Source organism: Montipora capricornis, chromosome 6 (genome assembly GCF_036669925.1).
Source record: "Montipora capricornis isolate CH-2021 chromosome 6, ASM3666992v2, whole genome shotgun sequence".
Lineage (NCBI taxonomy): Eukaryota > Metazoa > Cnidaria > Anthozoa > Scleractinia > Acroporidae > Montipora > Montipora capricornis.
Genome location: NC_090888.1, coordinates 7,454,864 through 7,464,863, shown reverse-complemented (window position 1 = coordinate 7,464,863; position 10,000 = coordinate 7,454,864). Strand labels below are relative to the sequence as shown.

The following is a 10,000-nucleotide window of genomic DNA, read 5'->3' as shown; positions in this document are numbered from 1 at the left end:
TGGGAGAAGTTTTTTAGTATTGCTCTGTAAGCAGGAAGGGTTCACAGGCCTGTTGGAAGCGTGCTTGAGTTTCAACAAAATGAGCTCCAAAATCAGCAAAAAATTGTTACGCCGATGCATAATAAAGTAGCTGCTATTTCCAAAATGATGGAATTACCTGGTGATACATAACCTTGTCTTGGAGAGTAAATTTTTGACTCAGCAGAAAAAATGGTCAACCCCGGGGTCAACCTCAAGAGTCTGGGCGATTGTGATCTTTGTTTTTGACTTTGTTCATTTATTGTCAAACTTTATAACACTTGAAAGAAAAAGAAACTCACGAAAACCCGGTATCTTGCCATCATTTGACACAGATGCTTCACTGTTTGGCGAGTAAACATGCTGCGGTAACTTAATCACGGCTCCCGCTGAATTCCTGCAATGTCACTTTCGATTTTGCGATTAATTTGTGCAACCAAAAGTACAATAACAAAATTGAACGTAGGAAAGATCTCCCAAAATGTTTGTCGCTGATCGTAACCTTTTATATTCTATATTCACGGTTCAAAGTTAATGTTGTTTTCATGTCGTAAACATGTTATTCTCGAGCGACCGTCCTGGAAACTTCCTTCTGCTCTTTCTAAAAACTGTGTATCAATTTACTTTTGCATCAATATTTGTTTTTGCATAAAGCAAGCTAACAAAATCCGTACCTTGCTGAGTTCGCATTTGTTATCGTTAATAGTATTTAGGGTCCAATGCTTCTGTTTTACGAAGGGGTATATGTTTGAGATCACCCATCGCGATACTAACCCCTCCGGACAGGGATTAACCATAGTAAACTTTAGTAAACTTTAGTATTACAAAGCTGTCAGATGCTCAGAGGGCACGCTTAAACTTGAGGTGAAAGAAGATGTGAGGGAGCTTGAAAATTATCGACATGTCAGCCCAGAAGCCAATGTTTCTCACTTCCCATTTATTTTCTTCAATCTTTCTGGGTTCAGTACTTTGCTAGTAACCACATGTCTTCCCAGGCTATTTACCCAAGACTTCTATCATGGCACTACAATGATAGACAATACCAAATCAATATCGTGTACTGTTAGAGCTACATATTACGCAAGGACAACTTGAATCTCCTGGAAGACAACACACAGCTCAGTTGACATTTTATATGGAATAAATTGCTGTGTTACTTCACTACCACATGTAAGCAATGCGTGTCTATTTTTTCTAAAGAGGACAGGAATTTCTTCTTTCCGACAAATGATTAATTAATAGGCTGGTAGCCAGGTTTTTAACCTCAGAAAAGGATCTGTTCGTCCTGCGAACGTGTGAGCACCTGTGAGCCAAAGGGCCTCTGCTGGTATGACTTCTGGGTGACCCCTTAAATGGTCTTAATGACCCCCCAACTTGAAAAAAAGATTTCTGGAACGGTGCACGTACCACAGGCAACCCAGTGTACCCTCACGGAGGGTCTAGTTAAATTTAAAACAAGAACCCAATCCAAAGATTTTGGCATGAATTAAATGTCTAGGCTCATGCAATAAAAAAGTATAACTGCTTTGAAATCTGTCGTCTCTTTTTTTTTTCTGTGAGCTATGATAATAACTGTTAATAGCTTGACTACAATGGATTTTTTGTAGTTTCCAGCACATTTCTGATTTGCTGGAATATTATTTTATAGGAGCAGGATAATTATGTATGTGTTGTGTATTTTCTGTTTCGAATCTATGTAGAAACTATGTTGAAACAATTTTTATTTTTGGACACAAAAACCCCATAACATAGCCTTTACATATGCTATGTAAAGGTTCCATTTGACTAGCTAAAACATAGCATTTCCTTTCAAAATATATAGATGAGGCATACGTATAACATAGCCTTTGAATAAGGCTTCTGTATCCAATTTATGTATATCATAACATACCATTTACATATGGTCGTTACATAGGATTTACATAGATTACACATAGTGTCTGGTTCTACAAGGGAAGGTACCATACATGACTGCTTGATTACCACTAATGACCAACAACTTTATGGTTAAACAGAGTATTCAATGATCTTTGGTAGTTCTCTATACAGACATAAAGTTACTTGTGATAAATTTAAAAAGTTACCAATGGCTGAATTGCCTTAAAGGGCCACCAAAAGCTAAAACCATCAAGGAATAAAATTAACTGATGGGAAAAGGCAGAGGAAAATCATGAAAAACTGGACTATCCTTGAAAAAAACTGGAAATTAATACATGATCTTCACGTGCTTTCATTTAATAGCATGCAGGAATTTCTAGAAAAATCTAGAAAGCAACATTTGTAACAAGCTGGAAAAACCTGATTTGATCCCAGATTATGATTTCTGGAATAAAGCTGGCTATTTATTCCCTAATTAGCATGTTTCATTAACATTCTAGAATTTTCTAGAATTTTCCAGGCAAGGAAACTGGTAAATTCTAGGAATTTCTAGAAATCGTTTTGTTATATTCTAAGAAAAATTCTGGAAATAACCAGAATATTCCAGATTTGTTTTGCAAGGGTCTGTAATCCATCTAAAAAAGGTCAAGTTTTAAAATTTGGTCAAAATTCCAGTTTTGGTATATTGTACCGTTAACAGCGCTAAAGGGTGAATGAATTACTCTAGCTGTGCCATGTTGTTTTGATTTTTAAGTTACTCGTTCGTTATTTCAAAAAGAGCGATTCAAACAAGCGACATTTTGGAGTCGTTTTCACTCGCTCGCAAGGCCCCATACCGAAAAAAGTCGCCGTCCAGGTAAAATAAGTATCGAAACAAAGTAAAACATATTTTTCTTAAAATGGTTTTGGATTCCTTCATTGTGACAAAGTTTGGCAATTTTCGATTTTCTTATCTCGCACGGTCTTAGGTGAAAATTGCTGAGAGGCGCTCTTCAAATGTTCCTTACCATGAGGTGAAACTCAAACTAACCAACGATACTATAGAAAACAGACTGTAACTGACACAATGGTAAATTTTAATAGTGTAATGCTAAACCGACATGATCAACTTGTTTGTTGAGTTTGGCAGGTTTCATCTGCTCAATATGGAAGCTCTCCGTGATTTTGAGTTGATAGAAAGAGGTAGCATTTTCAATAAATTCTAAGCAAAAAACATCGCAATTATCCTGACAATGTTTAGACAAACTAAGATGCTTGAAAATATGATGCTTTTTATCCCAGAAAAGGTGCTCATTTACACGTGTGTAGAAATGCCTGTTATGCCTGTTATTTTCCTTGCCAAATTTTTTAACCTTCTCTTGCACAAAGTTTAATTTCCACTATGGAAGACCAAATATTTTCTTGGTCAATTTATGACAGCTGATGACATGCATCACAGGTCAACTTGCCGGTTTTCAAAATGCAGGGGTTTGTCTGCAAGCGTTTTCTTTTTGTCTCGCCCCATTTTTCGTAACTCTAAAAATTTTAATTTCATGTGGTTATCCACTGCCAAGTCTTTCGGTAAAACATTATCTAGTGGGAAATAACTTTCTAACACAAATCATTTATACCTACGCAAACACCGTGGATCGAGATCAAGTGACTGTAAACGAAAATATATCAAAATACATCACTTACTTTATTGATGTGTAAAGAAAGAATAGAGGGTAATATATTTCGGTAAGACGGCCAAAACAGTCAACACAAGAACAACAAATTTGAGCTAAGTTTTACGAGTTTTGCTTTGTTTGTAAACAAAGCCACAATAAGCCAATGGATTAAATATAGTAAATTGATATTATTTACAAGCTGAACAATCAAAACTATGGTAAATAGTTGATACATGAAGAAACATGCTTCCGAACTAAAAGGCAAAGAAATTACCAACAAAACGAGTAAAATGACTTCAAATTGTAAACAAACTAAACAATGTTATAATCCAAGAACTATTATATGAAGCATGGATTTGAAAATAGCAAGAGCTTCAAATTACATATGGCACAATAATCCCACAATAGTACATTGAAACTAGTAATTGTGAAATAATGGTAACAAACGGATCATTTGGAGTCAAATGCAATTAAAAGGATACAAAGCAGTAGACAAAAATACAGCAATTACTCATTGGCCAGACTAAAGGTCAACATAGATAAATAAACCTAGACAATAGCAAATGAAATTTTGCAATCACTGCTAAGAACTAAAATCAAGAACAGAAAGCTATATTTAGTAACTAAACTAAAGGCTAGGCATAAATAAAGAAATATTTATTTAGGAAAATACTGATAATATACCAAATGTTATTGATAACTACACATCTCGAAAGACTTGGAAAATGACTTGTCTTGATAACTGACATTCTTCAGATAAATTAAAGTGCCCCTGTGATAAAAAAAACCACTTCCTTTTTTCCTTCAGATTTTGAAAGTGTGTTTGCTTAACACCTGACTGGCAAAATTTTGAGCTTTGATTTTTATCCAGTGTTGTTCCAAACGGATGCTTTTCAAAAGCCAAAGTTTCGTCTCGCAGTTCTATCAAATTTAATTTCACGTAATTATCCACTGCCAAGGCTCTCCTTAAACATTACCTTATGGGATATAACTTTCTAACACAAATCATTCATGCCTACGCAAACACCGTGGATCGAGATCAAGTGACTGTAAATAAAAAAAAGCTCAAAATACATCACTTACTTTAGGTACACCTTATTTAACGTCGGTAATTCCTTTACCCTCTAGAGCGAGGGTATTCTCCCAGGAAGCCGTCGGTGCGCTCATTTTACCCCCCTCTTTCCGCCAGTGCTCCGTTTTAAGGGAATTTAAGACTACATATGCTACCCTGATAGGAAAGAAGTCGAAACAAGGATGTGAGATCCGGGGATCCAACTTGGGACCTCTTGCACCAAGGCAGCGCATTATCCGACTGTGCTGGCCCTTGCTCCTGGCTCTCGATGTGCAAGGAAAGAATAGAGGGTAGTATAGTTCGATTAAACGACAGACAAATAACTTAGTACACCCAGCAAGCTAGTATTACTAAATACCTTGCAATGTTCCTCTTTAAAACCTTTTGAGCAGGAATAATCAATGCGGCTGAAAAACAAATTAAGGGATAAATAATACTGGTAGATCATTTGGGTGCGTCTGCAACTAGCCTGCGTAGCAAGCGCAAGTAGACAGGGAAGCGAAGCGAGTGACCAAGTCGCGCAGAAAAGAGAACTGGGGAGGGAGAAAAGAGAGGGTGGTTTTTCTGTTATTACGTTCACTGGATGAACGTAAAATTCTGATTGGCTGAAACCGTCCCGAGGGGGGAGAAAAATCTGTCAGTTCAACCAAGTCTCTCCCTCAACTGAAGGATTATTCTTCGTTGTCACTTACTTCCAAATGAAGTATTATCGTTCATTTTGGACACTGAAAGCTTGATAGGGATCATGGGAAATGAACATATTTCTTTTAAAAGAGGAACTCTAATGTCTGGACTCGCAGGACTCCAACCTGGGAACGTGTAATTAATAACCCCTTCACTTAACCACTAGACTACCACATCACTAACTGCGAGGCTATCATTTTTAATTAATGTCAATAATTTTTTCTTCCAAAAGTGCCGCTGTAAACGTGTATTAACACCCGCTAAGAAGCAAGCTTACACGGTGAAAAATGTCGGTTACCAAACTTCAAGAGAAAGCTAACCATTTTAAAATCAAGCTTTAGACTTAATCATTATTCAGCAATGATTTTATATATATACTAATTAGTTTTGGTAAATAATCGGCACATTTTCTAGTCAGTTGGTCTTTAGTGGTTAAGTGGATAAAAACAGTTCCTTCCAAGTGGGTGTTCCGGGTTTAAATCCTGTCCAGGGGCTACTTTCACTTTTTTCTTTTTACCACAAGTCCTGGGACAGAGTGGTCAAAATGGAGGATAATACTTCATTTAACGCAAAGTGACAATGAAGGATAATCCTTCATTCGAGGAAGAGATCGTGTTGGTCAGTTTTGGCGCCCTTTCGACAACAAATACGAAACAACATGGTGGACAGTGCTGTTTTCGGATATGGTCGCCAAATTGTAGCAAAATTCAACAATGAAAATTCCTGCCAAAACCAACAACTTGATACCTAATTCAACAAATCTTTATCAACATCAACACTCTTTACCTGTCAACTTCAACTACTTTACTTTTAATTCAAAAAATGTCTAGATAGCAGCAACAATATAGATAGTCGTATAAACATAACAACTTTCTTTAATTTTCCAGACATGTTTCGACGGTACATCCGTCATCTTCAGTGTTACATATTCAGTGTTCAACGGCGATTTCAAAATATGTAACACTGAAGATGACGGATGTACAGTCGAAACATGTCTGGAAAATTAAAGAAAGTTGCTATGTTTAAACGAATTCAAAAAATCTTTTTTTATTTTGATACGACAATTTCCTCTCAAAATCAACGCCATAAATTTGTCAATTTCAACATTGGAATTAGTATTAAAATCAACAGCGAATATTGCCTCAAAAAAGGTTTTTTGGCAGCAAGATCAACACTTGCTGCTATTCCCAATGTTCAGCCATCGAAACGCTGTCAAGATCAACAACTCCAAAATTCGTGTCAACAAATTGGGTGCAAGCTCATCCATTGCTAACGAGAGAGACTGGAAACAAAATTGTCCCTCGGCAAGATGGCGGAAGGCAGCGATCGTGAGGTGACACAAGTTGACCAAAATGGTAGAAATAATAGCTAATGGAGTTTATTTTTTACAGATTTAGATGAGTTATTGAGTGATTAGGAGCAACATCAGTCAAAGAATGACATCTTAATAACGGAAAGCTTGACCATTCGTTTGGAAAATGCAGTTCAAGCTTTGCAAAATGTATGTCACTTTGTATCACAAACTAACAGGGAAGCAGTTCTGGAAATGACCAGGAATTTTCAGTTGATGTTTTGAGACTGTCATCGTAGGGGTGAATTTCCAATTCGAACAAGATGATCACAAGTGGCCATAATTTCACTAAGTTCACCAAATAGAGTAGACACCGGGTAAGTTGGAAGGCCAAAATTTGACATAAAGGTGGAGCTCTGTTCTCTGGGTTTTAGCTGGGATATGACTCGTATGGTACTCGGCTCACGCTGGACTTTTCACCGTAGAGTATCAGAGTTTGGCCTTAACCAGTTGTCACGTTTTAGCAACATCACTGATGAACAATTGGATAGCGAAATCAGCGCTTTTGTGAGTGAACATGGCTGTTTAGTCGGAACTTCAATGGTTTTGGGCCATTTGAGATCAGAGGGGTTAAATATACAGCGAGAGCCCTGATAGACCCTCATAATGTCAGGATAGGTTGGTTTTCTGGAAAACAGGGATCAAGGATCAAGGATAAAAGATCGATCATAAGCTAAACTAAAGCTTTTTTCTAAAACAATAATAAAACAGGTCTGAGGAACAATAACAAGTCTGGAAATTGTGTGCACAGAAATTAAGACAATAAGATGATCCACAGTTTTACTTTGAAATTTAACTCATTTCATGTTGTACCATAACTGCCCCTAAGGGGTAAATGTCAGTGTTATACAAACAGCCCTCCCACCACCCCAATTGTTTAATGGATCTTTCTTTCTTCTTTATCAATCAGAAGTAAAAAAAAAAAGATTACTTTTAGGGCTTTGAGTGTCCCAAACACATATTAACAATAAAAAGTGCCTGACACTAAAATTTGAATAATTTAAGAGCAATCAAACAGTAAGGGTTCTGTCAAGCCCTTCTCTGTCTTCACTTCTTTTGTAGTAAGCCCCCCTCCACCCCAAATGAAACAATTTTTTGGTTCCAGTTGAAAGCAATTTTTTTAAACTGCTGACTAGTTCAGGAAAATGTACTGTTTTGTATATCTAAACTAAACTCCATCTATAAGAGGAAAGTGATGAAAAAGAAAAAAGAAAATAAAAGAGTAAAATAACATCACCAAACCGCAAAAGATAAAATTCTTCACACATTCGACAACTTAACAGAGTATCAGATTATAAGTTAATTGTGAATAGAGAAAACTACACGGCATTTGGACTACCTTCTTGGAAATAAAGATAGATAGATGTAGTTGTTGATTGCGTGATTGTCAGGTTCGTTTCCTAAATCTTTAGGGTATTATCAGGAACAAATCAATTAGAGAATGACAGATACCAGAAATTGCTAAGTGATCTAGGGCCTTGAGGTAAATTTTAAAATATTTTCTATAGCGTGGGATTCTGGCAGTGATTGAGAGCACCAGAGTTAAGACTGTATCAAGCGAGATTGTGATTAAATACACCTAAAATATTGAAACTTGTGACTTGTGGAGGATACTGCTTATTGGAAGGCAAGCATTCTTCACATTCAAAGAGCATCGATTGTCAAGAGCACTCTAATCAAATGCAGAATCCTAACACATCTCTTCAAACAGGGACACTGAAAAATAGACCAATTCGGCTAACTCAGTGTTGTACCTAATTCAAATCTCTCGGGGTTAAGATTCTTTGTGTGTTGAATTTGCACGACAATGAAGCATTCACATTTGAATGATATGGAAATACTTGGAACAACAAAAAGTCACGCAAAACGCATCACAATTGGTTTATCACACTTTGTAAATTACTTGTCATTGTAAATCATATCATATCATATCATATCATATATCTTTATTTACCCTCGGATTTTTTTTAGAGTAGCTTGGTGTAGCTCATATCTCCGAGCATTTACCCTCCCAACCATGATACACAACAGAAGACAGACCACAACACCGGGAACTACATGCCATACTCTTTACGACAAGTGTGCGGGTTCTTTTACACCCCACATGTTATTATTATAAGAGATGAGTAACAGTGAGCAACTTACCAAAATGGATGCTAATAGATGCAAGGTCCTCTACGACAAGAAATGTCTCTGCAAAATTTGATGATTTAATGTGGTTATCCATGCATTATCGAATATTGTACGAAAACTTTTAACTTTCATAACAAAAATCACTTGTGCCTAGTATGCAAAAAAAGTAGAACTGGAGCGGAAAGCTGGAAAATTCTCAAGAGAACGGATGGAGGTGAGATGACTGTTCCATTGCTCCAAACAATTCAAGTAATGCTTTCGTTCGGCGAGGTTCAAAGTTGTAAAGAGAACGCATACATTAGACGAGGCTCTGGTCTTGCTTAGCTCTAAGTAAGACTTTAAAGCGAGTAGACATTAAAGGTTTGTTATGGCCAAAACTGATTGACTGCATTCTTAATCGTCATTTGCTTTGTCACACCCTCAATTTTGAATCTAAGCGGATTCAAAAACTAAAATCTCCCTTCAGAAAAAAGTCAAGATATATCATTTACTTACTTTCTCGATGTGTAAGGAAAGAATATGGAGGGCAGTATATAGTTCGATCACACAAGAAACAAATAACTTATTACACCCCTCAAAGCCAATGTTACGTATTGAGGGGGGCGTTGGGATTTTCGGTTTTTGCCACTTTTTAGGCCGGTTTTTCGGTTTTTGCACCAAAAAACGTCGGTTTAATTTTCGGTTTTTGTGACTCTTACGGTTTCGGGTAATCCGTTTCTTTAGCATTTGGTTTTCGGTTTTCCGCCAAAATACAACCGGATTTTCGGGTCTGGTGTCCAACGCGGTTTTCGGTTTTGCCTGTTTGGTTTCTGGTTTCTGGTTTCCTCAATCGAGAGAGCGTACCGCGGGAGTTGTCAAATAGACTCCAAACGCAGAGGGTCAACTCAAGGACTTGCCCAACCCTGCAGTTATTCTCTGCCTAAACAGAGAATTGTTTTTCTGCCAAAGCGGGTTAACACTGAGGTTGTCTGTATATGTGTCACAAAGTGACCCACCTTTTTTTGGTGTACCATAATAATTGAGAAGCGAGGCATTGGGTATGGCAAGCCGTTTGTAGCAAAATTTAATCTTAGATAGATATGTTCAATCCTTTAAATAAAGGTTTAGTTTAAAGTCATAAAAGGCATTCAACGCACTCCAATCCTTAAATTTTATATGCAATGCAATACCGCAAATATTGATTCAATCCAATCCTTAAATTTTATATTTAATACA

The 10,000-nt window shown here is 36.9% G+C and overlaps 2 protein-coding genes and 1 pseudogene across 2 annotated transcripts in view; 1 reads left to right on the top strand and 2 right to left on the bottom strand.

Annotated features, from left to right (window-relative positions):
• Window positions 1-10,000, bottom strand: part of LOC138051401 (tetratricopeptide repeat protein 28-like) — a 695,954-nt gene that overhangs the window by 609,852 nt on the left and 76,102 nt on the right. The gene's annotated exons all lie outside the window — the stretch shown is intronic.
• LOC138051399 (tetratricopeptide repeat protein 28-like) overlaps window positions 1-10,000 on the bottom strand; it is a 76,118-nt gene that overhangs the window by 24,047 nt on the left and 42,071 nt on the right.
• Window positions 2,997-7,246, top strand: LOC138050866 (uncharacterized; annotated as a pseudogene).